This window comes from Corvus brachyrhynchos, unplaced genomic scaffold (genome assembly GCF_000691975.1).
Source record: "Corvus brachyrhynchos isolate BGI_N302 unplaced genomic scaffold, ASM69197v1 scaffold633, whole genome shotgun sequence".
NCBI lineage: Eukaryota > Metazoa > Chordata > Aves > Passeriformes > Corvidae > Corvus > Corvus brachyrhynchos.
This window is the reverse complement of record NW_008237435.1, coordinates 794,954-812,596: the sequence shown is the minus strand read 5'-3', so window position 1 is coordinate 812,596 and position 17,643 is coordinate 794,954.

The window sequence follows — 17,643 nt, the reverse complement described above, 5'->3', positions numbered from 1 at the left end:
TGATACTTGTACAGAGATGTTACTGTGGGGTAATAGTCTGCATGCAAAGGCTGTTTCCAGCTTTGGAAAACATATCATTTCCATGTCCAGCTTCTGGTGCAGTCAGTGCCAGCAGGCATAAGCTCTGTGTGGAATCTGACAGCATTTGTACCTCAGGGTATGACTGTGTGTAGTTGCATCTCCTGAGAAAGACAATGGAGAAAGCAGACAGCTAACAAAGAAGATGAGTAAGAAATGAATATTGTGGATGTTAAAGAGTATTTACACACTTCTATTTGACTGAAAGGCTCTGGAAAGAGATCTCAGATCTATATCCCTCAAGGATCTGGGGTTTAACTCATCTAACCTCAACAGTAGATGTCAAAGTGAAAAGTCCTGATCCTCAAATTCCTCTTGAGCAGCTTCCAGCTTGTAGGCAGCTGAAGTCTGTAGACACTTCTGCCTTCAACTTTTACATTTCTTATACATTTATGTTTCGTTTCTACTCTGCAAGGCCTTAATTTCAAATGTCCTCTGTAGTGGGGTGCCTGTCTCATAGTCAAGCATTTTGAGCATCCACAGATCAGATGTTCCTCTGCCTGTTTAGCCTGAGACAATCAGAATGTTGGGTGCAGTGAGAACAAACCAAATGCCATTGGGTTCTTCATATGAAAGGCAGTGGTCATGGTAGTGAATCAGTGAGTATTGCTTCCAATTTTTGTTTTGTTTTTTAATACAATACTCTGTGGCTAACATACTTTTCTAGGCTCTGGTAGACATAGATTTACTTCCTTTCTCTTCCTGATTTTTAATACCATGCTGGCATTTATTGCTGGCTGCATGAGATATTTTCCCTCATGTGCTGCCTGTTCATTATTATCTGGAAGAACCCAACTCCTTATGTAAGAAACTTAGACTTTCAGCTTGTGGTTGATGATCCTCTGCACCAGTGGGGATTTGTATTATAGTGCTTTAGTAGTGCTTAAGTTACTTTGTCAATCCAGGTCTTGAACATCCATCCAAGGGCTTTGGTCTCTTGGATATAAAAATGGGAATGATTGGGTGGGAAAAGATTTAAGAGATTTTGTACAAAGCAGTGCAATTTACCTGAAGAAATAAATCAGATTTTTACTCACTTGGAGGTATTTTAATGACAAAGTGTAAGGGGACCATTCGAACAGTTGCAGATGTTTTGTGTGAAATGGCTCAGTTACAGCAAGAACTACATGAACTTTTACCCTGAACTCAAACCAAGATCTTTCTCTCTCCTTCCTTTTTTTCCCCCGATGTACTAAGTTGTTTAGTTAAACTTTTGGTTTGTTTCTTTTCCTGTTCATATGCCTCCTTAGTCCTTTTTTCAGCTGGGACTAGTATTCAGCTACCACCAAGAAGGCTGATTTGTGAGACTCACAGCCAGCTCTGTTCTGTGTTGGGCAAATTTGTTCCTTTTGCAGCATAATAGTTACACCAGTCTTCCTAATCTTTTCCATTTGTAGACCATAACTAGATTTCAATACCAGAAGAAGGAGGTGGTCATCTTTCTCTTGCTGTCAGCGGAGATGTCAAAGTTCCTGTTGGAAATAAAGATTCTCCATAAAAACGGCTCTTCAAAGATGTTGCATCAAGTTTTTCCCTACTTTTCAAATATACTGACCCAATCCTGAAGACACCTTTAGTCTCCCCACATCTCTCCTTTCCCTGTGTTTCTCCTCTGGACTGATGGTCAACGTGACTGAATCATTCTAAATGGCACTGAATCTAATAGTTCTTCACTGTTTCCTTTCAGCCTTCTCCCCTTCTTATCATTTACTACTGCTTCTCCTCCTCATGGTTTTTTTCTGTCTCCTTAAAAAAATCATCTCCTGATCACCTTCTCTGGTTTTCATCCTTTGTTTTCTAATTTCTGTCCTCTGAAATCTCTGAATTTTCCTATGAACTGAAACCTGCTCAGCCAACTCACACAGAAATTCCAACAGGTAAAACAGAAGAAAGCAAGTGGAGGTGGGCTGCAAACACTGCTGCAGACAGGGAATCTTACTAATGCCCTGTTGATCATCATCAGAAGACTTGAAATGCACACAGCCTAGTTAATCATGGAGCAGCAGGGATAGAGAATTCAAAGAAAAACTAATGGGAAAAAGATACTCCAATGACAGTGTGGAGATGAGTTAAAAAAGTATGGATCAGGGGCCTGTGTTTAATATACAACAGCCTTGCCCATGTACATCATAGTTGTAGTAGGCTGTAAAAGCATTACTCCCTAGTTAGTGCTCCTCATTCACACTGGTCATCAGCACAAATCACAAAGCAGTTGTGGACAGGGAGGGATGGGCAGAAAAGGACAGAGAAAGCAACCTCTGTACATTCAGCTGTGCAATATTTTTTTTGGTCTTGCAACGAACAGAGCTGTTTCAGCTCTGTAGCTGGAACTTGGCAACCCTTCTTTGAGTTCCTTAAAAAGAAACAAAACTGTTCTACCCTCTGTGAGACCCACTTGTCCTTTCCCTTTCCTCACACATATGCTCACTACATTATGTTACCAATTGAATATAGCAACATATGCATGCTAAGATTTCCAGCTGAGATGCATAGACATTCTTTTACAATTACCAGAATGGAGTTAGCTGTGCATCAGAACAGCTCTGCCCCAATCACTTAACCCATAATTGATTCAGAGGAAGGGAAATATGGAATGGCAATAGAATTTTACATAGACACAATGTGGTAGCTGTGATTCAGTCTGGAATATGACTAGCACACAATGATTTGGGACCATGGGCCAGCAAAGTACTTAATTATGCACTACACTGAAAGCAGGCACAGTCTTACTAACTTCTCATGTTCTGAAAATTAGGGCTTGAATGTTTTGTTGGGCTGGGGCCTTACATCCCTGTTTCATGAAAGCACAGTAGGATCAGGTATAACTGGGTAGGTGTCTTTGCATGTTTTAGGAAAATGCAATTTTATTTTGTCTGAACTCCAAAGGGACGTGACAGGAACTTTCTCTGATCCAGAAAAGGTGACTCCCATTATGTAATGCTGAATACACTGTACCTCACAGTGGGGATTAGGTATATGGACATGCTACTGCTATCACATGGTTGACCTGCTCCAAGCAAGGACAAAGCTTTCAGCTGCCTGCCCAAAACACAATCTGACATCTGCTGGGGTGGCTTTACATTCAGTTGTAAAGCTTAAATTCAGGTACCTTCCTCCAGGCTACATTATTTAGCAGTATGGTGCTAGAGAATGGATTTAGAAAGATCAGCAGCCCATCATTGTTTTTGTTACTCCCCATCAAAACTCATAGGAATTTTGGCTTTGCTTTTGAGATCAGCTTTCTACACCTGTGAAGGGATTCACTAGGATATAGAATAAAACAGTCTTTGCCTACAAGAATATAAATTCCTTAAGACATACTCCATTGGTGAACAGGTTGGCATGAGCTGCTTTTGAGAGGGGATGATTTTCACACAGAGTGAATGTCTTCCATTTTTTACATATCAAAAAGCCAAGGAAAGACCCAGAAAAATTGGTTTCCTTCTCTTCTAACATAAAGGGGGCCAGCTTCTCAGCTGGTCTATATTAATACAGTTTCTTGAACTCTTTGGAGTGATGCTGATTAGAACCATCTGAAGATCCTGTCTGGGATGTCTTGCTATTTCTACAAAGCTGTAAAAAAGGATCTACTCATGGGGTGCATTTTAGCAACAGAAGCAAGAGAGAAAAAATGTGTATGGGGCAAGAATTTATTTACATGAAAGGTAACAAGCATGTGGAAAAAATTAAAAAACAAATGACAAATTGAAAGACTTTATGGTTTGGAAGCACTAATGAATTAATGTCTGGCTTAAGCAGCATCTTTTTTTGTTTTTTTGAAACTGGGTGTTCTGATTCAGCATTATTAATCAACCATTTTCTCAGCCTTTTTACCCACATAAATGTAGATCGTAAAAATCTACTGTACATCTCTTTTTAATGAACTATGTGAAGAAAAGTATTAGCAAGGCAATAATACGTATTTAGCACCTTTCATGGGAATGTCTCAAGTAGTTATAATAAAATGCTCCAGGATAAATCAATGAAAAGCTTTGAGTTCATTGCCTATTAGAATGAGAAGTTTTGATTTACTTGTTGAAATTTTGAGGCTCACTGTGCCTAACTGGGATAAGAAGAGTTTTTCACTCTTTGAGCTTGAAACAGAATTCACACTCCTGGCAAAACCAGTGGAAAAATGTCATGTTTCCAAAGGATCATGAAAAACCAAAACAGCAGGGCCCAATTTTAAGGTCCAGGTTGAATTTCTATTCAGTTTGTACACAGACAAAATGTCAAAAAAATGATATCTCAGCAATTTCTGAGTGAAAATGCCACCCGAAAGTTCTTGAGGGATATACCTGCCTATCAAATCCTTTAGATTTGTAAAAGTTTCTATTAGTTTTTTTTTGTGTTTTCCTGTTTATGGGTTGTTTGTTTCATTATTTTTATTTCTTAGCAAATATGTCTATTTTTGATGGCAGAATTATTTTTCAATATTAACATCATAAAAGCAATGTTTACCCAATCTAGCATACAATCCCAAGGTTAATTTTTATGATCATAAACCTTACTAGGGTGACAGCTCTCAGTGTACATTCTCACCATTTTTTGGGGGAAAGCCTCTACATTTATAAAAGCTACTTTTCACACTTTATACATCCCCTATACCAGTAGTCTCCAGATTGAAACTTCCCTGAATTTTATGTATATTGTCCTGTGTATGTTCTCCCTTCCAACAGATACCTTTAAAACTGTACTTCTATGACTTTAAAATTTTGGTTTAAGTCAGTTTCTCATATCTCTGTTTTAAATTTTGATTTCTTGCAGAAATAATGAAGTTCACCAATCACCTTTGAAAACTCATGGAATTGTGGAAGTTTCCTTACAACTATAGAACAGCAATGTCATGCACACCTTTTAGAAAGGTAAGAAGGGTCTTGTCATCTCAGTCCCAGTCCCTGGAAAGGTTATGGGCTGTATTCTCCTCAATGCCAATTCCAGGCCCATGAAGGACAAGAGGTGTTTGGGAACTGCCAAGATGGATTACCCAGGAGCAAATCGCCCCTGACCAATAAGGTTGCCTTTCATAAGGAGATGACTGGCTTGGAGAATGAAAGAAGAGTAGAGGTTATTTTTCTCCTTGACTTTACCGAATCCTTCAGTGTGGACTTTCATAACATCTTTGTAGCCAGAATTGAAAGATGTGGACATGACAGTTGGTCTACGGGCCTAGAGGATCACTGCCCCGAAAGTACAGTGGAAATTAAGCTGAGGACTGATTATAAGTGCCATTCTTCAAGGTGCAATACTGGGGTCAATACTGATCAATGTCCTCATTAATGTCTAAGTGGTGGAATGAAATTCGTCCTCATCAGCTTTGCTGACAACACCACTGTGTTGTAACCAATATACTGCAGGCTGTATGTACAACCAATATAATGCATGGCTGCCATTCAGATGGATCTTGAGAGGCTCAATAAATATGTTAAGGTTTAAATGTGTTAAAACCTTATGAAATTCAACAAAGCAAAGAACAAGGTCCTGAAATAGGAAAAACTCATGCAAAAAGGGCTGGGTCCTGACTGGAAAGAAAACGGCTTCACAGAAAATGTTAAAGGGAGGTCTGGGCAGAGAAGGAGGAGCCAAAACGTGTTCTTGCAGGAGTGAAGGACAGGTGCATACTGTACTGTATTAAGAAGAGGAAAGCCAGCAGGTATTTGGATTCTTCTCCTTTATTGTACTTGGAAGATCACACCTGGAGTACTCCGTCCAGTTTTGAACTGGACAAAGACAAGATAAGAAAGATACTGACATACAGAAAAAGCCCAGTGGAGGGCCATCAGAATGGTTGAGGTCTGAAGAACATGCTGTATAAAATCCTGAGGGAAATGTATTTTGCCTAAGAAAAGCAGGCTAATCAGTGCCCTTGCCTACCTAGTGAGTGATTATTTGTAGAGAAGATGAAGGTAGACTCTCTCAGAGGTTCATAGTGACAGGAAGAGAACCAATGGACATTAGTAGCAGCAAGGGAAATGACAGCATTGTCAGTGCACTATGCCATAACAGTCCTGACCATCTTTACTGAGGTCCATCCACACAACCTGCCTGGAGACTTCATTTAAGGTCATTTAAGACCCTCTAGCTATGCCTGAGCTACATTGCAGGTACTGCACTGTCTTCTGCTGTCCCAGTATATTGGTTGGTTCTTCAGGATGGGCTCCAGACCTATCCTGTGGGTAAATTTGCCTCCTGTTTTCCCTTCTGTTGATTCTTCTGTTGACCTTGGAAGAGACTCACTATCTTGTCTGAAACTGTTCTGCCTCTTGGGGAGCAGCCCTGCTCTTGCAGCTGCTAGGAAGGAAACTGCAATCAGACAGAAAGAAAAAATTCTCCCCAGTGAGGGTGGTGGTTTGATGGAACAGATTGCCAAAGCAGCTCATTGACTTTCCATCCTTGGAACTCAAACGGACAAAGCTTGGAACAAGTTGATGCTGTTTAGACCTGGGCTTACCTTGGATGGGAGTTTGGATCAGTTGATGTACAGAGGTCCTTTCCAGCCATGTTTTTTCTCTGACTCCCTGGTTCTAAGAGGGCGAAGAGGTCAGCAGCAGAAGAACAAGGGGTTCTCCTTTGATTTAGCACTGTTGCGCCTGTTCTTTAAAAATGTTTTGGATTCTAGAACTTGAAGTATGTGTTTCTCTTTTAGTAGACAGATTCAGTCAAGATCAGAGAAAAGAATTTCCCATGCTAGAAGATCTGGGCTTAGGTGTTACAGATCAGTTTTGTTACAGATCAGTTTTGTTACAGAGGAAAGCAACATTTCTGGGTGGTAGTGGAGAGGGAAGTGCTGAAGCTAGTTTGGTGTACACAGGAAAAAATAGACTGGAAAGCAACACAGTAACATCACTGTGAACCATAGTAGAAGGTCAAATAATCGTTAATTCTACATGCTTTATTGTCCTTAAAAGTACCGTGGGGAACAGTCCTACACTGGCAGGGACAGACAAGATGACCAAATAGCCAGTCTTTTCCAGCTTCAGTTTCTGGGATTTTATGACTTATATTCATCATGTGCTTGGTAGTAAAACATCCTTGTTTCCTCTTATATTTGTCTGAGCTTTTCCTTTGTTCCAGTGAAGGAGAAAAAAAAAAAAAGAGTGAGCATTGCTATTAAAAATTGGTGCCAGTAAAATTAAAGCAAGATCCCACTCTGAGTGTTGGGGATAACCCAGAGATGCAGGTGGAGAATCTGGATTTGCTGGAGAGCCAAAAGAAAGACTCAGAGACTGGGCAGATAGCTGGAAAAGTCTGTTAGTGCAGCTGTGAGCTGTGGGAAGACAGAGCCTGTAAAGGACAAACAGCTGTTAGAGTCAGACAGGAAAGCCTCTGGAAAAAAAACGATGAGGGAGCAGGAGAAGTAGCTTGATCATGGATGGGTAAAAGGGCAGAGAAAGAGGTTTGTATTTGATTAGAACCTTTGTAACCTGTGTAATATTGTACACACCTCTCTTTAGGACAGAAGAGGCAAAAGTCAGCAGCAATCATCTTGGTAAATTCGGAGGAGCAAAGGAAGACATTAGTTTTTTTCTACCTTATCAAGATTGCCCCTAAATATCCTGCCATATCATGACTTTGTCCTGTGAGTGGTCCAACAAGCAGAAGAAATACCAAAACTTACCCTGCTATTGAATATCTTTTTAGTTGCCTGGGCCAACTGCTTGGGGAGCAATTAATTTTAAGGGAGCTGCCTGGTTTGTTACAATGCCAGCAATAAAAAGAGGAAGCCTAGATGAAGTTTTCTGGAGCAGAAGCTGTTTTATAAGGCTTTTGAGATTGAAAATTCTATTTCTTGAGTAGACTCCACGTGTCAGCAGCAAAAGATAGTGTAAGGACTGGTGGTAACTTCTCAGGACCTGGCATGTGAAAATGATATAAAATGAGTCAAGCCAGTTCACGAAAATGGCTTAGCTTTTATTTCTACCTTCGTAGCGAGAAATTAATGTTAAACATAATCCTCAGATGAATTAGTTGTTCTCTCCCATGTTGCCTTTGTTCTAGCATGAATACTTTTAATCCTAATTCATTTGGTGAGAGTCTGGTTCCCTGCTTTGTTTTCAGGAGCGGCAATGTTATTTGTAAATAGAACGTGGAGACTGAATTACCAATTTTTTAAACTATAAATGCCAAAAAATGTGTGATTTCTTTTTGTTTCAATACAAGGATTTTTTATTTTTGCAGAAGAAATGACTACTAGCAAATATTCCTACACAGAAATTAGTGGAAATTACAGTTTTATGTGGGATAGGTTTTCCCTTTTTTCCCTTTCCCTCACTGGTCTTGTGATTTATTAAGTGGTTTTGGGTTGCTGAACTGAACCAAGAATTTCAAAGGGTTCAGAATTACTTCAAGGCTCAACTCCCATTGACTTTCAGTAGGAGTTGCATTCCCATCCTACTCTCTGCTCTTTTGTTAAAAAAAAGCTTTTAGTTTTGTCCCAGATGACCACTCACATTTCCCCAACAGCCTAGAGACATTGCTCTGCCTTTTAGAAGTTACTGTGTAATGTGTGGACCTTGGTTTAGAGGCCCATGATTTCAGTTCTAGAAGTTTAATTTATTTATTTATTCTGGTTCAGAGGGTCTGGAACAAGATTAAGGACTAATATTAGGGAAAGCACTCACATAGCTTTTTAGACTGTGTGAACAACATCTTTCAAACATCTTTTAACTTGCTCCTGCATTGACCCTTTTCAGGCATTTTGTTACAAGCAGGAATATTTTACTTGGGTGTAGACGTCATGAGAAACTCTAGAGCCCTTCCAAAGTGAGAGCTCCATCCTATGGGCTGAGCCAACCCTGACTGGGTCTGAACTGGGGGGTCTCAGCAGTGTGGGCTCGTGTAGCCCTGGTGGTGGATCGCTTCTGGGATCCGGCACTTTTCAGAGTATGGTCCAAAGCAATAGCTAACCATGGAGATGAAAATCACATTTCACAGGGGATGGTGTATTTAAGTACATAAGTGGGCTGTGGCTTCAGCATGTTTAGAGTTGGCTGAGATATTCTAAGCTGGCTCCTTGATGGTGGAATTTAGGGTTTGCCCGGGGAGATATTTCCGTTCAGAGACTGCAGGTTTCTTTTCAGATTGCGTAAACTTTCCAGAAGATGAGTAAGACCCCAGTGCTCTCTGCAGTAAATATGACTATGCTTGCTTATGTTTAGAAACTCAGGTGATTCACTGTCTGCCTTTATTCTGGTAAATAAATTGGGGGAAAACCCCAGAGGCACAAGAGGTGGGACAAGGCTGTCATCAGATTACAGTGCACTCTTCCTCCACAAAGCAAGATGGCCTCATCCCTGCTGCCCACTGGAATTGGTCTTTGGCTCATAGTATTCCACAAACCATACTTGAGCCTTGGTTGAGAGAGTACTGGGATGAGTCAAATTTGTGTTAATGGGCTCGGCTCAATGCTAACATGGAGCTATGCAACATGGAGAATTGGGTGCTTGGGCTCAGCCTTGTGGCCTGAGATCATCTGCCTCAAAAGCTCAGGGACACCCCTTGGAATTACTAACATTACACTGGAAATAGGATTTTATACAAGAGTTATGTGAACAAATTTAAGATAAAAGAAAAGAAAATGCATTTATTTCAGAAAAAGAAGAATTGGAATCAATTGCCTTTCAATAAAAAGTACACAAGGGGCTGAAAATTCCAGGAATAAGTTTAAAATTAGCAAAGCACCTGGGCTCACATTTAAAATATTGGAAAACCTTCAGCAAAACTTCATTTAGATGACAAACTCTTGTAAATGTGATATTCTCATAATGGACTACACTGTGTAGAGTTTTTGTCATCACAAGTGTTCTGTCTTTGTGTATAGAAGGCTCTCTTTTTGTATAGATTTCATCTAAGATTGCTAGAAGGTGCACTTTTTACAGAAAACTGGAAAAATGCCAAAGTTGTATCTATTTCCAAGGGAAATAGCTTGCAATCACATTCTTTCGCAGAGTGACTTTTATGTTTTTGTTGCTGTTGTTGCCTTTCTGGCATAGTGGTAGGGACAGAACTGTACTCAATTATGGAAGAGTGAGATCAATATTATGAAATGGAAAGGCACATGTCATATGTGTGGTAAAAGAAGAAAAAATATTTGTAAAAAGACATTCTTAGAGTTATAAAATAATTTATTCTAAAAACGATGTAGTTGATTAAAAAATAGGATTCCTATTTATTTGCTGATATGTTTAATGTTGCTCTTATACTAATATTTTTGAGACAAAGCTAAGAAGTTGTGGATAAAACTTGCCCATATAGTACACAGCCAAGAGCCACCAAGAATCCTGATGACACACAAAGAGCTTTGCTCCTGTGGTATTTCCATGCTTGCCTTTATGTTGGTAGAAAACAGTTTGCTAGTCCCTTGCACAAGCTACCTGAATTCTGAACTTCTGGAAGCACAGCTTTTGAAAATTGAAAAGTTTTTGAAAGCTTTTGAAAGCTTTTGAAATAAGGAACAACAATTCTCCAAATACAAATCAAAGTGAAGGTTGCATGTGGTCTGCTTTTACTAAAGAAGGTATTTCTGTTGATGTAAGGAAATGAGTCTGTATGGAGCATCAATGTTTATCAGGGATGTGATAGTACTGATCAAAACCATAATAATAATCTTACTTTCTGTGCTTGGATTTTGTGACCCACGAGTGCCAGTAAATTTTCCATCTGTTTGGAAACTATTAACAGCATTTCTCTCTCTTCAGCTAGTAAGACACCACCCTATGATTTATTGTAGATGAAAAGTAGAAGAGTCAGAGAATCTAAGGATGTAAACCCTCCAGAACAATCCAGTTCAATGCAATTGTTATCAGGGTTATTTGGGGTCAGCAGTCTGTCTGGGGAAGAGTTGCATTTCTTTGCCTCACCTCACAACCTCCTCATTCTAGTATTTGTAAAGCTTGCTGTTGTTAAAGACTGATTATAGTATTAATTCCAACAGATGGTTTTCACTAATCTTTACTGAAGTACCATAAAACCAAAGCATCTTGTAAATGTTGCTGACACAGAACAAAACCCCAGAACCTATTATTTCAAAATCCAGAAAGTGAAAATTTGTATATTTGTCTGTAGTTTTGCTCCTGTTTTCTTCACAGGCTGCTGAGTATGTTTGAAAGGGCATTAGAGCACTAGTTCAAATGCACCCACAAAAATGGAATAATCAAAGGAAAATCCATGTGTTATTTTAATTATTTGCTGCTGTATATGGTCACAATGGCTGTATGTGCTAAAATCTTTTGAAATGTCTTTGTCTCACTAACTTGGGAAACAGCCAAATGAAATTTTGTCTGAGTCCTAAGTTTAGTCACTGTTATGGTCTATGTTTATGCTTGTATTTAGTGAATGCATTTCAAATATATTTTAAACAAGTCCAGGATTGAACCAGGGGAAAGGATATGCTGAAAATCTGTAACAAAGGATGAATAAAGCACTTGGAAATTCCAATGACTGTTTTCCCCTTACACTATATTATTCCTTGTGCTTTTTTTTTTTTTCTTCCTATTTACAGAGGATTTTGTCCCTGTCTCACTTCAGGAGGAAGAATATAAATGTTCTCGTGTATTCTTGCCAAAAAAGTGTCTTGGTAATTAAGGGTCCACATTTTGAAGTGCAAAAAGTCCATAAAAGGTGTAGAAAACAGAGCTGTAAATTGAGCTTCATACTTTGTTGACTAGCTTTTACTTTTTCTCTCCTTAAAAATACTAATCATCTAAATGCTTCATGACAAGGGACACGGAATTTTGGTTTCTTAACAGAAGTGAGAGCTTGAGAGCCCCCTTGACTGACACTTCACTTGTCAGATGAGTGTGTATCTTGAAAAAACTGATGTGCTGTTCTCCCAGATCAGGGATTAGTGGGGTGTCAGCAAGTTTATGTCTCTGTGAACAGAGGCAGGGTGCTCACACACCATGCTTCTGACCTTTGAAAGATCTGCTATGCCTTCTTCAAAAGTGAAACCCACTTTTTGCTTGCAGCAAATACACATCTTCTCATTAATGACATTCAGTACAATAAAATCATCACGGCAGGCATGTTTCTTTCTGAATGAGGAGTAAACAGAGACGTTTTGTTAGGTTCCAAAACAAGGTTAAACTTCACAAAAGTATAAAAATAAAGGAGACACCAGAGTTGAGTTTTAACTTAGTATGACCTTTTAATCATTTATAGTGAAGTCATGGAGTGTAAGTATGCCAGCGACACTGTAATGCTCACTATTTATAGCCAAAGTTTTAAACCTAGCTTGAATTATGTAATAAAGTTCCATTTATCTCATTATATTAGTTAACAATAGAGATTATTTTCCAATTCATGCTGGCAATAAATGCAGCTCAATATTCTTTAGCAAATGAAGGGATTCCCTTTTCAAATATCCTGATTTATTAAGAGAATTAGAGAGAGGATATTGTCCTCAACACTTGCCTTTCTCACAGTTTTTGAAATCCAAATGTTGGTGGAAGGGTTACCAATGGTAAGGAGAATTTAGGTCACAAAGGAAGATGTGCTGTTGTTAACTTTGATTCTGTGTTTACAGAAAAATTGTTCAGGAGAAGGCAAAAGACCAAACTCAAAGTGCAATATTTCTAAAAAAAAGAAAAATAATTACAGAATATAACATCTTTTACAATTTTTTAGTTAGGAGTAAGGTTTTTGTGGCTCAGTTTTGGTTGTCTGTGTTAGATGCCACAGCTGTGGGGATAATTGAGCATTTGATTTTAGTCCAAATGCAGGCCAAGTACAGAAGAAACTGAGTAACTGCAACAAGACTGATGGGAGAGCGATGAAGGAAAAGTTTAGCAACATCATGGTTTAGAACGTTTAAAAGTGGGCTTTAAAATACTTTAATCCCATTAGGCATTCATGAAAATAAAGAGTTTGACAGTGAAGACCTGGGAAATAATGATGAGACTGTTACAAGACTTCACAGGGATTCTGTTTTGAGAGGAAGAAGTATGTGTTTGAAGAGGGCTTTTAAAGACTATTTTTATGACTAAGAGCAGTAAGCAGTTTAAATGGCTGTCAAAACCTTTGGCTGCAGAATAACAAACCAAATCAATCCTTGGTGAGAAACCCAAGGGAGGGAAATGGTGAAATAGGAAAATGTCATGAAATGCCTTTTCCAGATTCCTGTAAGTAATTTTCTCGATGGGATATTTTGAAGAAACACACATTTGCTGATGTTAAGGCTACTTTTCCCTTCAGTTATGTAAGTCCCCATAGTTTCAGGGCAGAGAAGCCATCTTGCTTCTGTAAGGGCTTCATGTTCATGGGCAAACTTGCTGTTTCACCGTGGCATTTGTGCCCTTTGCCAGTAGCTTCTTGCTAGAGCCAAATGTGACTATCTAACTCTTTGCTGAGTCTGTCTCAAATCCTGAATATGGGCAGGTTGTGTGCCTATTTTTTTTCCAAAGGCTACATATTGCAGGGCTTCTGATCTTTACAGAACAGACTCTTCTCATGTGTGTAACCAAGGGGGTGATTTTGCTGTAGTTTCCTGAGTTGTATGTGGAAGAAAGAGAGGAGATCAAGGGTATCTACTGGATGAGTCCTTCAGTTCTCATTCAGATCTATTTCTCTAAGATTCCAATGTCACTGAGACATGGGTGGGAAGCATCAGAGGCAGCAGGGATGAAATGAGTTCTGCTCTTCATAGAGAATTTATGTGGGCTTTGAACAATATTTAGGTACACTTTAGTGAAGGCTTTGTATTGGCAATGCTGCAAGGATTCTTTGTTGAAGGAAACTAAGTGCTGCTGGGAATCCTAGCATGAGAATTGCATAATCATCACAAATGTAGATTCCACAAAGTGATACAATATGCAAGAACATAGTTTGATATTTCACCAGACCGAAATTGAAAATGATAAACAAGTTCACCTACTACAAACGTGACTGTCAGGTGGAGAATATTTTGAAACCAAGTATTAGACACTGGTAATTCCCAGAGCCAAATTGACATAACACTTTACAGGTTCATGTCCCAGAGTAGTGCAGAATAAGTAGAAGAATGAAACCACATAGAGAAACCTCAAAGTGACCTCCAAAAAAGAATTGCTTTTGCTCTGAAATTACATCTTACTACTGCAGTTTGTTCAAATTCTAGGTTATTTTGCTCTAGGCTCCTTTACATGGTACATTTACTTGTGGCTATTGTGCAATCACATTTTTGTAGTTTTCTCTACATTTGCATTTATTTCTCTGTTTTATGGCTCATTAACCCCTTTAGGCAAGACCGTATTTGTGGTCAGTAATTTCTCTTTGCTGTCTTCTCTCTCAATCCATTTATGAGCTTCTATTATTCATGACAAAAATCTAAAATGGATAATTTCCTCTGGATGAATGGGAAAAAGATGAATATGAGGCTTGTTTCTTCTTTTGAATATGAGGCCAGTGTCAATTGTAAATACACTACAAAACTTCTTGAACAGAATAGGTAAAACTGTGCAACAATCAGTGTGCTTTCAATTGACTATGCTATTTTTAGGTTCTGGAAATGTTCAATTTTTCTGCAACAAAGAATAAGTTCAAGAATAGTGTTCCATCACCAAACTTTGCATGAACTATTGACCTAATTTTCTTTCTTTGGGAGTAAGTAGAAAAATGGTTATTTGGAAGTGCAGTGTAACAGACTTTCAAAGGGAATCAGGTGCCTAAAATATCCATGTGATTGGTTTCCACTGGTAAACTATGATTAAAGCTGGGAAGAATATATGAAAATTGATTACTGGTTTGAGCCAAAACTTTGGGTCCAAAGAGTTCAAACTGAATTATTCTGAAACTAAAACCAGAGTTTTATGCCATCTCTTCAGAAAGGATGAAATCCAGAAAGTCAAACTCTCCCACACATGAAAGTTCCATAAGCGGATTTTACTGTTTGAATCCTAGTCCATCACAGGAAAAAATGATGCAAGATGTCAAAATGATGTAATGTGGTGTATGTGTTGCCTAAAATTTGCACATGAGGACCAACAGACATGATTTAGTCACAGGAGGGTCTTAAAAAGGTCAGCCACACTCCTTCTCTGTGTTTGAGGATGCTGTATTAATACTTCCTGGCTTTGACCAGTCTGTGCCATGAACATTGATGAAATCTTTAAATTGCAAGTTTCAGTCTTGGTTTCTTTTTTGTTGTTGTTGTTAAGAGAAGTAGTATTGACTGGTACTGTCAGCTGTTAATCAGCAATTCCCCAAGTCATGGAAATTCAGGGATTTTTGTTTTTACAGGAGGGATATATCATGTTTCTCTCTATTTGCATCTAACTATTATTAGAATTAATATATCTTTATTGGTTCAGCCTTTATTATTTCAATATACAGTCATTGAGTATTCAGTCATGATTTTGTAGGGACAATCACTTGCACCTGTAGAGCATATGTGACATATATGAGATACACTGGATCCAATCTTCTGCATCATATTTTTTTGTGACTTCAGAGAGGCAACCCGAATTTACACTGCCTCCACAACTGCACATTCACAGCCTGCATGCCCTCTGTCTGTGAAATCCAAGTAGTTAATCAAGAGATCTACATATATCCTGGACTGTGAGGATGGACATTTATGAGTGAAAACCGTTTGCAAACACAGAGGATTGACTATCTGCTATTGTAAATTGGTATATCTGTAAGTGCATTATACCTAGCAGATCTTATAAAGATCTGGTCCAGTAGGTTTTATGACTTGTTGACTGAATGGATGAAATTTCTGTAATAAAATTAAAGGCTCTTTTGGATGTGTGGTTGTCTCTATAATCTGTTTTTATTTCCATTGTCTCTGTTGCCATTGAACCCTTTTGACATCAGAATAAGAGGATAAAACAAACTGGCAGTTTAGCACACAGTGAAATGGAAAATACAAAAAGGCTTAATAAACACACTGTATAACTGACAACATCTGGAACAGCTTTGTAGCCAAGTGTCTTGAAACCACCTCTTAAATACAGTCCTCAGAAATCAAATCTAAAAACATGCTAATTCAGGAAGCTCTAAGATGTTGCATCAAAAACATATTTTGAAAAAACTTCCTTTCCTTCATCAGCTGAAGATACTGTTCCCATTTATTTTGCTGCGTGTTTAAGACTACTACTTTGTATCTGTCGGCTGAATGACTTACTGATGGAACAGCATAAAAAAAGGGTAGGTAGCTAGCCAAATTGATGAATTGTAGTTTTGACAGTCAGTCAGTCATTCCTTAAAATATACAGATTATTATGTAATTAAAGAATGAAGAGATTTTTACTTTTGAAAGAAAAAAATCACAAAAATAAAAGCTGTCTTGAAAAAAATTTCTAGTGGTGTTAGGCAAGAAATACGGGTTGTTGGCCCTTTCCAGTGTACTATCAAAAGGAAAAAGGGCTCATAATCAAGACAATAGAGGTCTGGCTAGCCTTGGGTAAGCTGTGTCCAGTGTACCCAGTATGTCCTATACTTTACCCTGCTCTCATGCCATACTCCACCAGACAGAGTGGGCAGAGACTCTGGGCTCGTATCTGCCAGCACTGCCCTCTGTGAGGCAGCAGGAGCATGTAAGTCTTCCACAAGCATTGACAGGCTAGTTCAGCATTCCACTGGTACCTGAAGAGACACACACCCACCAATTTTATGGTTTGAGACAGTAGTTTACATTAAGTTGAACTGGTGGCCAGTTGCTGGAGGTGAGGACCTAGATATGAGGAAAAAGCCATTTGAAGAGGAGATGGGACTAATGGGAGAGTGGAACACAGGAGTAAGGCCAAAATGAAAGAAAAAAAGAATCTCATTAATGACAAACATTTTAATGTTATGTTTTGAAAAGTTATTTAAGGATTGATTTGGTTACCTGTGTAACATTTAAGTTTCCATGTGGTATCTCAGGCATTCGAATGACACTGGCTGATGCTACATGGGACTTTTAGGCAAGATGCACCCTTGCCCTGCTGAAGCTGGACACCAGATGGGATAAACTGAGCAGCTCAGATAACAGTAGAGGCTTGAGAGTGAACTACATAATTTATCTTTCAGCTTGCAATGGACACAGGAAAAAGCTACCATCTGCCTTTGAGATAGATTTCACACTAAAGGCTCTAAGATGTCTGTGTACAACACCACTCTGCAATACCATGGCATAACAAAAAGCACTCAGCGTAGCAAGGGAGTTACAGGCGTGATGGCACTTAGATTTTCTATACACATATACTATGGAGTAATGTGTTGTATTAATTGTGGCAGCAATGTAACTTCCATTGGCAGACAGCAGTTCAGTGTTCCTGGCTGTCTAGCAAGAATCCTAGTGGTGTGAAAACCAAAATGCTTTGGGAAATAAAGGAAGTTTATGATATTTCCACTTTAGCCATTTTAGCAGCAAACTGTGCCAGTTCAGGTAGATTTTGTGGAAGGGAATGGCATAACTGAGAGGCCTCAAGGTCATTAAGAAGATAAGAAAACAACAAGCACTTCCTCCTTGCAGTAGCACTCTGATCGCTGGAAACCACAGAAGCTTTACTTCTCTTTGGTTTTCCTTTTACTCGTTTGACAATTTCTGATGCTACTGGCAGCTGTTTATTGCATTTGGCTCACTGATTGTTCATCGCCCTGTGC